The sequence below is a fragment of the Cygnus olor genome, chromosome 3 (genome assembly GCF_009769625.2).
Source record: "Cygnus olor isolate bCygOlo1 chromosome 3, bCygOlo1.pri.v2, whole genome shotgun sequence".
Classification (NCBI taxonomy): Eukaryota; Metazoa; Chordata; class Aves; order Anseriformes; family Anatidae; genus Cygnus; species Cygnus olor.
In genome coordinates, this window is record NC_049171.1 from 8,388,964 (window position 1) to 8,404,898 (window position 15,935).

Consider the following 15,935-nt stretch of genomic DNA (forward strand, 5'->3'; position numbering starts at 1 on the left):
TCTGTTGTTCCTTCCCTTCCTCTTGGTACTTTAATTTTTCATAAATGTCCTGACTGCCGGGGTCAGTGGATAGTTTCATAATGATGCAGCCTCTGTGTTTTTTAAGCAAGTGTTGGCCCTTGACTCTAACTAATGCCCTTGAGGATCTGGATTTGCCAATAAAAATCATTAGAACTTTGTGGGGTTGAAAGTTCAGGAAATAGTCAGAAGACCTTTTGTGTGTGTGTTTCTAAGAGAAGGATTTTGCTTGCAACATTGTACAAGAAAGAGAACATAAAAGATAGCAAAGAGACGTGCTATTGGTCAGCCTCCTTCCAAGCAGGCTCACATCAAACCTGTCAAGCCCCATTCTTTAAGACAGAGGCTTTCTAGTTAACCGCATCAAGGTATCCAGAACTAAGCATCTATTGCACTAAGTCGTGGTGCAGTGTCTCTGCCCTTCCTCTACTATTTCTTGTTGCCCTATTTTCTACAAACAACATCAGGTCACAGAAAAGGAGAAGATATCATGTTATGCATCTTGTAGGTGCAAGTTGGAGTCATGTATATGGTCTTTACATAAAAGAGTTTCAGTACCTGAAAGTGCTGTTCACAGTGCCCTCTCTGAAACTAGGAAACTTTATATGACCCACTTTATGGATATATCTGCTGGCTCATGAGAGGGAACTTGTCTTGTAAGAGCAGCTGAGAACCATCCCTAAAGTAGTATTGGCTAGACTAGTTTGATCTTATGCTGCAATATATAATATTATTTTCAAAAATATGAATTTGAGTCTCTCAGTCAGACTGATATCTCATAGAGTGAGGAACTCCAAGCAGGATCCTCATCCAGTGCCTGCAGCCACTGTGCAGGGATTGCTCTATCAATGACAGCTTCTGCCATTGTTTTTCTGTTCAACACATAGTAAATCAGGTTAGTGAAAAGGAAGGGTTAGCTTTGAGTATGGCTGGATATAAAGCTAAGATTTTGCTTACATGTTTTCTAGTTCATTTTGTTACTTTGTGTGTGAATTTCATATCCTTGCCTGATCTGAACAAATGATACGGAAGCTAAACCACTTGAAAACAGTTAGAAAACCTGGCAGGGACTTTCCAAATTTTCAAAAGTCCCATAAATTCAAAGGTGTCAGGATGTAATTTTTGTTATCTGGATTACTATAAATACATGGAATATATAGTAAATTTTCTGAGGGACTGCTCTGAATTAACTGTATCTTTTTGAAATGAAAGTTTCTGTTGTAACATAGCTGCCTAGAAAGTAGATAGAATCTCCTTTATAGCATGTTTTTTCTTAAAACAGCTGCCTCACATCAGAAAAGATGATCCTCAAGATGCAAGTCTGATTTCAGCAAGCATACAGGCAACTTTGATGGCTACTTTTAATAGGATCTCTAATTATTAGGTGACTAAAATTAGGAGATTGATTTCACAGAGCAGTAGCTTCCCATAACTGTACATACAATGTTTTTCATCTTTGACATGGAAGTCCCTGAGGATGTAAAGGGGCTTTATTTATCCCTCCATCTTCTTAAAGGTATCTTTATTCCTCCATTTTTTAATTTTGCATGGACACCTAATGATGTAGGGATAATGTGAAACAATGGCAGTGGTAGCATTTGAATATACTGGTTGCTGGAGTGAGATCAGCAAACTCACTTTTCATAGCAAACCGAAGATACAACAGCTGGTAGGAATAGAAACAATTTATATTCCTTAGATAAAAAACATTCTGTTAAAAACACTTCTGAAAGTTATTTATACAAAATTTCTCACTGACACAATTCTAGTCAAAAGTCTATTCATCTTTTCTAAGAGAGGTATCTAAGATAGGGCAAATGAATCACCTTATGGAGGTGCCTGTCTCTGTCTCTTCTATTCAGACCTTCTTTTTTTGTCTGTGTTGGGTGAGGCAAAGCTCTGGAAACTGTTGCTTTTAACCCAAGTAATGAAAGTGGCTGGTGGCAAACTGGAAAGAGGCAGTGTAAAGGATATTTTGTCTCATATGGAAATGCCAGGAAAAAAAAGTAGTAATAATTAAAAAAAAAAAAAGCTACCACCCAGGAAAATGTTCAAGAAGAGGTCATAGGTTTTCAGCTTCCTGAAGAGGTAAAGCTCACTAATCTGGGAAATCTAAAATTAGTAAAGAGATTTACATACCAAAAAAAAGATGTTCTTGAAGAACTTTGGAAAGAGAATCTAGAAATCAAATCAGACTTCAGGTCTGATTCTTATTTACATGAAAAATACTCTTTTTATCACATTTACTGTGTGAACTTGCAGTAGATGTAATTCTGTAGTGAGAAGTAGGTGTAGTTCTCACTAAGTACCAAAATAATACCACTTTGCTTTTTTAAATTGGGCTTTCCTACTTCCCAAAAAACAGTCTGGCTTGAAACTGTGAATGAGCAAGTAGCTATGAAGAGAATATCAAGACTCATAAGACCTCAAACACATTCAGTTAATTACAGTTGTCTTTCATTATTACATGCAAACAAAACATTTATCAAAGCACAATACAGTATATTCTGTTCAACCAAAGCTGTCACCCTATAAGTATTCCACATATAGAAACGAATGGTCGCAGGTTCCAAATATTTTCATAATTATCTTTAAATAATTTAAAATATCAAAAATATTGAGGATAGTGTTTCAGTTCTGTGCCATACTGACTGAATTTCCAGCTCATGCAGCCTTACAGAACATAAAGAAATAATGGGACTTAGGATAAGAACTGAACACACTTCAGCGCTGATTTATTACCTCCTATTTTTAACCTAGTTTCCTAAGAAATCAATGCTTATGTGATCATGCTGTGTATGTGTGTAAGTATTAAATTGGGCTTACTGGCCAATTTCAACTACATTTGTGTGGAAAGAAATCTCAAAGATATTAAGGGTGAGAGTAATCTCACATAACTTTGAACAGCTGCAGATGTGGATGTGCCTCTTTGAACTCAATGCCCTGAGCAACTTTCATAGGGAGTAGAGAGAAATGGTCACTGTGTAGTGTGATTTCTATATTCTATTTTAGAAATTTATTTCAAGATTAGAAAACTCTTTGTATAGAAATATCTATTTCTCTCTATTGGCCATATAGAGAAATGAGCTAGATGGTGAGTCCAAGCATCAATATCTAGGTATGGTTTTACATTAACTTCCTGAAAATTTTATGGGATTAAGAAGGTGGTGTACCTTCTGTGACAAGCACAGTAGTATGGCATCAGCTCTTATCAGCCGGGAATACAGACTCATGGAAACAAATAGGAACTCCCAGTTTTCAGTAAAACCTTAATCACAGTTTAGAATTTGTTGATTAAAGAGTCCACACGAGGGTGATACAAATGACTGAAAAGACTGAAGAGTAAACATGCATACAGTCATTGGTCATGTATAATAAGGATGGTATGAACATGGCAAAATGCAAATACTGAGGCTTTTGCTGTGGGTAATTTAATGTCTGTTTTCTGTGAGGAGTCTCTGATGTATAATAAGGGCTGAGTTTATACTACATTCCTTCAGTTAGAGGCGTGTTGTGGTTTAAAAGTAAATGTTAGTGTGGGGACTAAATGAATTTGGATACCAAAACACTTTAATCACAGGGATACGCCATTTTAAGAATTACATGACTTCTCTGTACTGTGGGAGAGATGATGTGGTCCAGGAGAAATGTTAGAGGTGTTAGTGTAGTGGTTCCAGCTGTGCTACTCATCATCCTGGGGCAGGGCTGTGGGCCCCCTGGGATCTCTGTGGTTTCCTGGCTCTGCTGGGCATGGAGAAGTAGTCTTGAAACCCTACAACATGGCCATGGGGTTACTCAGAGTCTCTCCAGTTCCCTTGATCCCCCCCTGGTATTTTTTTATTTTAATTAATTTTAGGGTTGGTCAGAGAATACCTTGCTGGTGAATAGTCTCTTCAAGTTGCACTGCTGTTTTTTGATCTGCCATTACCAAATGGCTGATTTTACTGTTGATACTTGCAATCTCCTTGTTCTTGACATGATTGCATGTCTTAATTATTAACAGGTTGCTTGCATGGTTTCCTTGAGCTCACAAAACTATTCAAGGTTCTTTCTGTTCTATGGGACAGAATGGTGTTGGTGATATTTCACTTACATCTACCTTAACAAAAGTTTAGTTAAAGTGTTGTTCTAACAGCTATGCCACCTAGGTCAACTGCTACATGATGTCACATATAGTTTTTATCCTGAACTTATCAGACTGTCTTACTTTCTTGCAGCACTGCCTGCTTCTCGCTCTCAGCCCTTGGGTATTGGGCTTCATTAGCACTGATGATCTGTGGAATATTTGTCTGTGTTTTAAGTAGACCAGTAATAGTTAAGATTAATCAAACACTTCCTTTATAATGTCCTTGTTTGTGTCACTCCTGAAATGATCAAATCACAGGTTAATATCTTACCGACTCGGACATTGCTCTCAGATACTATTTTTTTTTTGTAAAACACTCAAAAGTATTTTTTTTTCTGTAGGAGATTTTATGGGAGAGAAACTGAGCTTTCCCTTTATTATTTCTTGCAGACATTTATACAAATATGTTGGCAATATGGCTTTACAGGAAGATACAGAAATAGTCCTGCTAATGTTTTTAAATGCTTTTCAGTCATACCTGAAATATTTTTTCTCAAAAGCATTTGACTAAACCTCATGAAATTTTGACTCAAAAGCATGTATTATATGGCTGTAATAAGGATACCTATGAACTCAATTTAACTCTGCCTCACTGAAATCTGACAATGTAGTAGCTCACAGGAAGATGTTCATGAAAGGAATTATTTTCATTGGAATTGCCCCCAAATACAACCTTTTGATAAAAAGCTATTTAATATTTTTTTTATTCATTATCTAGGTTATGATATCAAATATGTGCTAGAGAAGTTTGCATGTAATAAAGACTAATAGAATAACAAAATAGCAAGGAGCAATCCTTAGGTGTTTCTATGGCAAAACTAGGTGGATGTTGAAAATAAATGTTCTCCTCTAGCAGTTTGAAGAAGTTATTTGGTTTGGGTGAGTGACAGCTGAAAGAAGAATTTGCATTCCCTGGTCAAGCATATATATATATATATATTTTTTTTTTTTTTTGTAAGCCTGTGCAGAACTGTATTAAGCCAATGATTACAATCAAAGCTAATGGCTTTTGGACTTTTGGATGTGATTATCTATAAGTGTAAAGGAAGAGTTTTTACTCTGCTTCTGTTTTTACACTTTTCTCTTCTTGTCCCCAAAGTATCATAAATAAGCACCATCTGGCTATTGGATAGGTCACTGATTTGAAGCAGAGAATTCCCACAGGTGTCTGAGTGGTTTATTTTTTCATATACTTATAGTCATATTTGTTTTAAGATATGTAGTTGAGAAGGAATTTTCTCCTAGATTACACTGAAAGGGCTTTTTTTTTTTTTTTTTTTTTTTTTTTGGCCGGTGCAGATATATCTGTAGATACCACATAATCACTTTTCTTCCTTCAGATGGTACTTGGACGCCTCGATCTCTACACTGTCATGCCTTTTAGATATTTGAAGACTGAAACATTTTTTACAATTAAAAACGTAGGCTATTGAGATGTAATATACTTTTCTTTAATAGACCTGAGGTTAGATTAGATGACCTAATGGTTCACTTTAGCTTTGAATTCTGTGAAACTGCAGACTATCCAGAATGTCTGCGTATTGGGAGTGGATAAATTTAATCATTACTCAAGTTTAGCAGAGAACAATGGTTAATCAGTTCTAGTGATCTGCAGGAAGGAAATCCAAACACTTCAAAATCTTGCTATTAAACCAGACAGACTGAATTATACCAAGTGCCGTAAATGATGACATTTCTTCTGAATTCAGTGAATTTTTGATCAGGTCCCAGGTCTTAAAACCACACAGTGCTATTGCATTATCTTTCTCTTCCAAATAAGTGAAGTTATTTCATGATGCAATTTTTGTTCTACATTGCAACTGCCTCTAGAGAACTAGCCTAAAAGAGAAAAACAGTTAGAAAAACTTCTTACTTGATGACCTCAAGATCTTGTTTATTTCTACTGCATTTTGCTTTTTCTAAGTTAGTTAGCAGATTCAACAATCCAACAACAGTGTGTTGCCCATACTGTAGTGAATTCTTGCTTTTGGTGATCAATTTCATTCAATAATTCTTCTTAAAATTTCTCAGTCACTCTTTTTCTTTTTCTTTTTCTTTTTCTTTTTCTTTTTCTTTTTCTTTTTCTTTTTCTTTTTCTTTTTCTTTCTTTTTTTTTTGTTTTGTTTTAAATAAAAATGAATAGATTTTAACTACACGTATTCAAAACACTACTGGAGTCATTTTCCATATGAATATATCATCTTTTCCTCCTCATTGAACCTCAAATCTGAATTTATCTGTTTGTGCAGTTTCCTGCTCTTTGTTTCAGTGACCCTCTTTCACCTATCGTACTCACCGTAATTATTTGACTTATCTGCCAGTGAGAACTCATCTTCTTTTTCTCAACCATAATTACTTCATTGAACATTAAAGTGAAAAGGCCACTTTCCTCTTGTTTTTCATCTCTTCCAGATGTCAAGTTATTTACAAAGCCTTTGAATTAGTAATGTTATGATGAGAATTTTGGCAAATAATATGTGAAAGAATTAGGACCATTATAGTCATGAATTCTCATTTGTCCTGAAAGATTTTTTCCTTCTCAATTTCATAAGTATTGCAGTAGCAGTTTATTACTGTTTCAAAGTGTTCTGCCTATGACATTCTGCTTAATGAAAGCAGGAGATGTGACCCAACCAATGGTACATTTTTCTGGCAAGCTACTAGAATTTCAAGTGTTTTGATACTTTTTTTTTTTTTTTTTTTAAGCATGAAACTAAAAATATGAATGCAGCTATAAATTCTATCACTCTTAACAGGATTTAAATATTTTATTTCTTCCAATAATAAACAAAAAAAATTTCTTTGAAGATACTCCTCAAGAAGTGTCTGAAATTTACTCAGTTTAATCAGTTTTATAAATTCACCTTTACTGACTAAAATAAAGGCCTGAATTTTGATCTCATAGTTCTTAATTCTGCATGCTCGTTGATGTCAACAAAGCTGGAAAGCTACTGAAAATTTAGATGAAAATCAGATTAATTAGACACTGTAGACACAGACTTATCCCCCTTTAAGAATGTGGTAGACATGCCTGTCTTCTCTCTCTGACTGCTAAGGGAGACAAGCTGACACCTTCGATATGAATTAGATCTCAGGTGAGCCAAATTGCTCTCTAGAGTTTTCTTTATATTGACCTTAAAGGGAGCCTAGAATGAGAAGTATCCCACTTACCCAAGTGTGCTGTATGATTTGATCTAGGTGGGATGAGGTTGAGCCTATATGTACAACATAGCAAAAGCTCTTACCTGGAGGCTTTCATGCCTCTATTATTGATTTATTACGAGATTGCTTTCTTAAGTGATTCCTTTTTCCCCTCCTTCCTCACCCAGGTGTCTCTTTTTGTTTGATATGACCAACTAGCCATAGGACCTGATGTGTTATGAAAATGGTTGCTCTGGCTTCCTTCTTCCCAGTTGCTTATCATTTACACAATATTTTCCCTGCTTTTCTCCACGGATTCATAACTGTTTAAATGTATTCCTTATTTACTGTTTATCTAGAATTATGAGAAAGTTCCCAGAAATTTTTCTTGGAAAACTTAATCCTCTCACATGAATAGTCATATCCAGGGCATCAAATAAGTCTAAAAACACCTGTTTCATATATTTTTATTTATTTCCTCTTATTTTTATTCAGCTTATACATATATATTATTCAGTTAGAACTAGCTAAATCAAATGTATATGGTTTCCTGGTCACTCCATTTGCTGTCCCAGTGACATGACAGTTTTTTAATAGGGCTTTTACATACAAGTTGAGCCTTACATTGTGGATATTATACTTAGAATGCTAAAAGAAACTTAGTATACTATAAACATTAAGTATGCTCACTCAGTTCTGTGAAATCAAACGCCATAATGTGCTTGCCTATAAGATATGACATATTTGTTTGTGGCATTTCTTTCACGACCAAAGAAGTAATCACCACCTTATTTATAACTTTATAACTTAACCCAGCACTGAGTAACTGTGAGGTATAAATCAGGAAAAAAATTGTACATTAATCTTAATAATTAGTATGAGTTCCATTGTTTTCTTTTGAAATACAGTCATCAGATCACAGAACACTATTAACTGAAGCACAGAGAGAACAACTTTGAATTATTATGGTTAAAGATCTTGATAGAAGCAGTGGAGTAGCTTTCAGAATCTTGGAAATATCCTGTGGCAATTCCCATCTCTGTTCTTCTTCTACAACAGTGGAAACACACAGTCCCTTGAAAAATAACAGTCCCTTAAAAAATAACAGTCCCTTACACAGGGCACTTACTTTCTGTAACGATGCTATACTGCATACTTGTCATATTATGTAAAGAACTACAATAAGCATTCCTGGTCAACAGTATAAGACCTGTTAAGATAAGCAAAGAGAATAATTCTGGAATTTCTAAATAAATATCTGCAGAGAAAAAGAATCTGAACATTAAGTATGAAAGCTATTAAATGGAAAGTCTTTAACAAACAGCACTGGAATAAACATTTGTCCAGGGTCTGAGGTTTTTTACTGCAGCTCATGATGGAAAGTATGTTAAAAGAGTAACCCCAAAACACACATTACATGGGTTATAATGCAACACCTGCATAATTGTGGTCTGATCTTCAGAAGAACATGCTAAACCATTCCCACTCTTTTAGATTTTCACAATTTTCTTTCCATCTGTCCCGCTACTGTGTTTACCCTGAGGTATCCATTCCCTGATGCTCCTTGGAGCAATGTTCCTCTGATGTTCCAATGTTCCATCACAGACACAGAACACATTAAGATGTGTCGAACCAGCAAAAAACATCAGGCAGCACAGATGCTGATTTTTTCTGATATGCCTGGAATGTTACACAGCAATGAGAGACTTGGAAAGTTGCTCCCATAAATCAGCTTTTGTAAGTAAAGCACATGGCTTTTTTTTTTTTTTTTTTTTTTTTTTTTTTTTTAGGCTTGATTCTTTCCTAGCAGCTAGCTGCATTACACAATCACTCATTCCAAAGAAATCGATTAGTGCCATCAGCCTGGATTTTCTTTGTTCTGAGGATTTTATTAATGTATTTATTTATTTATTTATCACAGAATCATAGAATATCCCGAGTTGGAAGGGACCCATAAGGATCATCAAGTCCAACTCCTGGCACCGCACAAGTCTACCCAAAAGTTTAGACCGTGTGACTAAGTGCACAGTCCACTCTCTTCTTAAATTCAGACAGGCATGGTGCAGTGACTACTTCACTGGGGAGCCTGTTCCAGTGTGAAACCACCCTCTCGGTGAAGAACCTCTTCCTGATGTCCAGCCTAAACTTCCCCTGCCTCAGCTTAACACCGTTCCCACGGGTCCTATCACTGGTGATAATGGAGAATAGGTCACCTGCCTCCCCACTCCCCCTCGCGAGGAAGTTGTAGGCTGCGATGAGGTCTCCCCTCAGCCTCCTCTTCTCCAGGCTGAACAGGACCAGTGACCTCAGCCGCTCCTCGTATGTTTTCCCCTCTAGGCCCTTCACCATCTTCGTCGCCCTCCTCTGGACACTCTCCAACAGTTTAATGTCCTTTTTGTACTGTGGTGCCCAGAACTGCACACGGTACTCGAGGTGAGGCTGCACCAGCGCAGAGTAGAGCGGGACAATCACTTCCCTCGATTGACTAGCAATGTCGTGCTTGATGCACCCCAGGATACGGTTGGCCCTCCTGGCTGCCAGGGCACACTGCTGGCTCATATTCAACTTGCTGTCAACCACAACCCCCAGATCCCTCTCTGCGGGGCTGCTCTCCAGTGTCTCGTCGCCCAGTTTGTACGTATAGCCAGGGTTGCCCTGTCCCAGGTGCAGGACCCGGCACTTGCTTTTGTTAAACTTCATGTGGTTGGTGATCGCCCAGCTCTCCAATCTGTCCAGATCTCTCTGCAAGGCCTTTCCACCCTCATCCGAGTCCACAACTCCTCCAAGTTTGGTGTCGTCGGCAAATTTGCTCAAAACACCTTCTAGTCCTACATCCAAATCGTTTATAAAAACATTGAAGAGGACTGGCCCTAAAATGGAGCCTTGAGGGACCCCACTAGTGACCATCCGCCAGCCGGATGTGGCCCCATTTACCACAACCCTTTGAGCCCTGCCCGTCAGCCAATTGCTCACCCATCGTATGATGTTTTTGTTAAGTTGTATGCTGGACATTTTGTCCAGTATGATCCTACGGGAAACCATGTCAAAAGCTTTGCTGAAATCCAAATATATTACATCGGCTGGTTTCCCTTGATCGACTAGATGGGTGATCTTATCATAAAAAGAAATCAAATTTGTTAGGCAGGACCTACCCCTCATGAACCCATGTTGGCTGGGATCAATGACTGCACTGTCCCCCAGATGCGCTTCAATAACTTCAAGGATCATCCCCTCCATAATTTGACCAGGCACTGACGTGAGACTGACAGGCCTGTAATTGCTAGGGTCTTCTTTCTTACCCTTCTTGAAAACTGGCACAACATTTGCCAGCTTCCAGTCCAATGGGACCTCTCCAGATTCCCAAGATCATTGAAGAACATTTGAGAGAGGTCCCGCGATGACATCAGCCAGCTCTTTAAGCACCCTGGGATGAATTCCATCTGGACCCATGGACTTGTACGGATCCAGGTGGAGCAGCAAATCCCGCACACGTTCAGGGTTGGTTGGGAGTTTGTCATTCCCACCATCATGGTCCTCCAGCTCAGGGTACCCTGGGTCCCGAAGCCCATCATCAGTGTTGAAGACAGAGGCGAAGAAGGCGTTAAATGTCTCTGCTTTGCCTATGTCATCGTCTGTGAGGAGACTCTCCCCATCTAGTAGCGGACCTATGTTTTCTTTGGTTCTCCTTTTTCTGCTCACATATCTAAAAAAACCTTTTTTATTGTCTCCCACAGACATGGCCAGCTTCAACTCTAGTTGGGCTTTGGCCACACGAATTTTCTCCCTACATACACGAACAGCATCCCTGTATTCCTTCCTCGTCGCCTGACCCTCCTTCCAGCAGCCGTACACTTTCTTTTTTCGCCTAAGCTCCAGTAGAAGATCCCTGGTCAGCCAGGCCGGCCTCCTGCCCCGCCTGCCTGACTTCCGATATTTTGGAATCGCCTGATCTTGTGCTTTTAGGAGGCAGTGCTTAAAGATTGACCAGCACTGATGGACGCCAATGCCTTCAAAAGCATTTTCCCAGGGGACCTATCTTAGCGATATGGTTTAGTGGAGTGCTTAGTGTTAGGTCGGAGGTTGGACTCGATGATCTTGAGGTCTCTTCCAACCTAGAAAATCTGTGTCTGTGTCTGTGTCTGACCTTGCTGACTAGTTCCCTGAGCAGCCTGAAGTCTGCTTTCCCCATATCCAGGGCTGAAGTTTTGGTGGCAGTTTTCCTTCTGTCACCATAAATTCTAAACTCAACCACTTCATGGTCACTATGACCAAGACGGCCGCAAATTGCCATGTCTCCCACAAGACCCTTTCTGTTCTCCAGCAACAGATCTAGGAGGGCACCTTTTCTAGTTGGCTCTCTTAGCACCTGCACCAAGAAGTTATCATCTAGGTGCTTTATGAACCTCCTGGACTTGCTCGTGTCAGCTGTGTGGTGATCCCAGTTGACATTTGGCAAGTTGAAATCCCCCATTAGGGGATTCCATAGGACAAGGGGATTTGATCTCGAGGCATCTCTTAGTTCTGCAAAGTATAATTCATTGACATTGTCGTCCTAGCCAGGTGGTCTGTAATAGACTCCCACAATGACATCCCCTTTATTTGTTCGTCCCTTAATCCTTACCCAGAGGCTCTCAACTTTGCCATCGCCAACTCGAAGTTCCACACAGTCCAGCCCATGCTTCACACACATTGCTACCCTGCCACCTCGCCTACCCTGCCTGTCCCTCCTGAAGAGCCTGTAACCATCTGTTGCAACACACCAGCCACAGGACTCATCCCACCAGGTTTCGCTTATGCCAATGACGTCGTAGCTGCGGGACTGGGCCAAGACTTGTAGCTCATCCATTTTATTCCTCATACTGCGTGAGTTTGTGTAGAAGCACTTCAAATGGGCCTCCCCACACGCAGCACCTTGTGGAGCCAACCGAAGGACCTCACTAGCACACAGTCCCTCTGATTCTAGCGCACCATCCCTTAGCTCATCGTGCCTGGTTTTATCCCCTTCCCCCTTCTACTCTAGTTTAAAGCCCTATCTATCAGCCCTGCCAACTCCTGACCAAAAATCCTTACCCCTCTGAGAGAGGCGCATCCCATCTGGTGCCAGGGTGAGAACCGATTTAAACATATGCAAAAGGTGCCTTGTTTTACGAGAACTAGGGTGAATCAAATTATGGAATTTCTTTTCATTGCAATTTAAACTGAAAGCTTCCTTAAATTAAATGCAAATGAAATATCATATTATTAGTAGTATTTAACCAAGAAGTATCCAACAATAGTAATTTTGAAAAGTCACTGATACAACAGAAAACTATTTTATTGCAAAAGTCTATAGTATATCCAAATTCATAAAGAAAGATTATATATTTTTTCCTGATTGAGACTTTGGGGTTCCCTGTATTAATACAGGAGAGAGTCACATTGCCGTGCTGAACAGAATACAAAGTTCCACACACGCATTTTCCCTACTCAACTACTTAATAATATGCCTCAAATAGAGTTGGAAAATCCAGTCCTAAACTCTTAAAAATTATTAGGATATATTGCTCTTTTTAAGTGAGTAACTTTTTTGTGTTAAATTAACATAATTTAATCTTGAAGGGACTGCAGTCAAGTGAAAAGATTTAACTTCTACATAGTACTGATTTCATATCTTACAATAAAAGTTTAAGAGGAAATAGTAAGCTTTTATGCCAGAAATAGAAAATTGGCAGGTGTGTGGTATTGACTCAGAATTGGGATTTAAGATTTTTAATCCAGAGCTCAAGTCTTGTTTAATTTATATATTAGCACAGTGTTTGACTGCCTTGCCATCACCAAGGGTCAGTAACATTATACCTATATTCAAAAATGGAAAAGAGAACATTCTCAACTTGTAGACCAATTGCTTTCATTAGGTTTAATTATTTTCACTAGCACTTGTAAAGAGAATTGTAGCTGGTGTTTAACTAGTTGGGTGGCTTACACCAATAGAGGACTGTAAACAGAGAAGGTGCAGCATCTGCTTAAAATGGAAATATTTAATTCTCTTGTGATAATAAAATATGGCTTAACATGTTATTATTTTTTTGGGGGGAAAAACAAAACAAAACAAAACAAAACAAAACAAAAGACAGCAGAGTACCTCTTCTGGAATACTTCTGCCATCTGCTTGGGAGTCTCTGTGATGCTTTTAGGCTATATGCTGAAGAAAAGAGTAAAAAGATTAAGTGGTCAGCTGTTTGCAATGGGAGTTATGGTACAGAAATAATTTGTACCCTTCAACCATACAAGCATTTATGACATAGCCATGTTTGTTTATGTAGGTATGGGAATTCTTTGTGTTTTCTTGAAATACTTGAGGCTGCAGTCCATTTTTTTATATATATGTACGCAAATATATATGAAGTTTGAGGATGGTGATAATATATATAGACTTGCACAGACACTGTCACAGGGTCAGTGTTGCAACTAATAAAAATTCCACTAAAGGATAAATTTATATAATGTACAATTCAAAATTACCTTGCTTTGCATTTCTTTACTTCAAAGGAGTGAAGGCTTCTTTTCCCTTTCCAATTTTCCTAATGGCATCAGAAAGAAGTTTTGAGCAGTCAGTGAGAAACGCTAGCTCTTCCAGACTTTTTTTTTTTTTTAATGTCTCTTTTGCTGAATCGGGGCTGCAAAACTTAGTGGGGTATTAAGAACTGAAAACTGCTAGCCAGCATGTCCTTACTGCTGCTTGCCTTCAGTGTAAGGGAATACTGAGTGTAAAGTTTTATTTTAAATGAGGTTAGCTAAACTGGTGCTGAAACATTTGAAGACATAAGTTATTATCCTCATCTAGACCTGGCCTCAGCTACAGCTATTAATTCTGTTCAAGTCACAAGTAACTTAAGCATACTATATTTTCTGAAATGTTTGATATTAGCCTGATGATTAAAAGAAAAACATCATAACAGGAAAAAAAAAAAGTACTTGCAGCTGGTCTGGAGAACATATTATGTCTCCATCCTTTTAAATCATTCCTTTATGTCAATATAATAGTGTTTTGATGAAGACCTCTAGAATCTTTCACTACTGCTGCCTATGATTTACTTTTTTTCACTTGTATGGAAATAATGTTGTTCAAGGGCAGTCAATTTGGCATCATTTTATAAACAAGTGTTATAAACACAGGGAAAAGGGATAGGTCATTTTATACCAATTTTAGCTGCTCATTTAAGGAGATAAAAACACAAAATAAGTGCTATATCCTTTAAAATCTTTCTCTGTTGTCTCAGTCATCTGGGAAAAAAATACAAGAAGGCCATTGACTTTGCTGTTTCCTTTGGGAGAAACACAGATGTGGAATAACAATTTTTAACACCTAAGTAAGGCAGCTTATGAACTGTGTCTAAGTTTGTTCAAAGCCCTCCAAAATATGGAGTACGTTTCCATCCAATTCACATGATAACTCAGGCTGTGATTCAATATAGCTTTTTAAAATGCTAGTTCCTCATCTGTTTGAAATTATAGTTGTGCCTAGGCACTTATTTCTGTGAGGTCTTATTCCAGGTTTTACTTTTCTTGCAATTTTTACATATATATTTATATGAACTACTAGCTATTTTTCAGCATGCTACCATTTTCTGTGGGAAAGTCTTGTTTCTGAAAGATGTAATGGCAAAAGCAGTGAGAGCATAAAATTTTCCTTGCCTTGCTCTAACTTCCTGACTTATCTCTGTTTTGGAAAGACTGTCACTCACTGTGAGAGACTAATGTGGTCTAACGTTTTCTTCTAGAATGTTGAACTGTGGTTGTGGATAATGTTAATGAACTCATTTTCGCATGGTGATTTTGAGACCTGCATGATTCAATTAGGCACAGAACAATGAAATGCAATAAAATGTCAAAAAAGCCTACTTTGTGCTTGTTCTTGAATGTGGGCTTAACTGCAGAGTCCTTGGTCTCAAAGATACTAAATATATGCATACATTTTTTTGCCTACTTTCTAACTCTGCTTTAGAAATTGTAAATTATGTAAGTTATTACACAGAAAGACTAAATCTAAAAAATTCCCAATCTGTTAGCAAAGTCTTCCCCCACCTCCAAACAGGCTTGCCCACAGTAAAATATAACAAAAGTGATTCTGCATAGAAAAAGAATGTCTTCAAATTTTAAAATAAAAGAAAATCATCCCCAGATGCTACCAGGTATAGGCTGGGCATTCATCACCCTGTTTCTGACATACGTCTTTCCCAGAGGTCTGAGTGCAAAACAAAATGCAAAGTACATAACCAAATCTCTGGTTGACATCATCACATCATTCTAGTACTAAAAATGGAGGTGAGGAATTCGGATTCAAAGTCTACTATCCATAAAAACCAAACCATCAGTGTTTCAACCTACCTAGTAAGAAAACACCAAGAAGCTGGTAGGTCATTTTAGTCTCCATTTCCTGCAGACTGGGCTGGGGTAGGATGTTTCACAAGGCTGACACTGTGGAAATCATCAGAGTCCCATTGGAACATGCAAAGGCAAAACTCTCTGACTGTTTCACAGGCCCTGGCAATCAGTCAACACTGAACTATTTTTTAGGAAACAGAATATTATCCATTTCTGAATTACAGATAGGAAAGGACAGCTGTTGTGCTCATGACATCATTCCCCTTGACACTGGGGGACAGAAAGG

The 15,935-nt window shown here is 38.2% G+C and overlaps 1 long non-coding RNA gene across 1 annotated transcript; it reads right to left on the bottom strand.

Annotated features, from left to right (window-relative positions):
- Positions 1 to 8,160: 8,160 nt before the first annotated feature.
- On the bottom strand, positions 8,161 to 13,832 carry LOC121067840. The gene is made up of 3 exons (XR_005818479.1): positions 13,787 to 13,832; positions 13,407 to 13,466; positions 8,161 to 8,495 (listed from the first exon to the last, which is right to left on the bottom strand). It is a non-coding gene; the product is annotated as an uncharacterized LOC121067840 (long non-coding RNA).
- Positions 13,833 to 15,935: the final 2,103 nt, after the last annotated feature.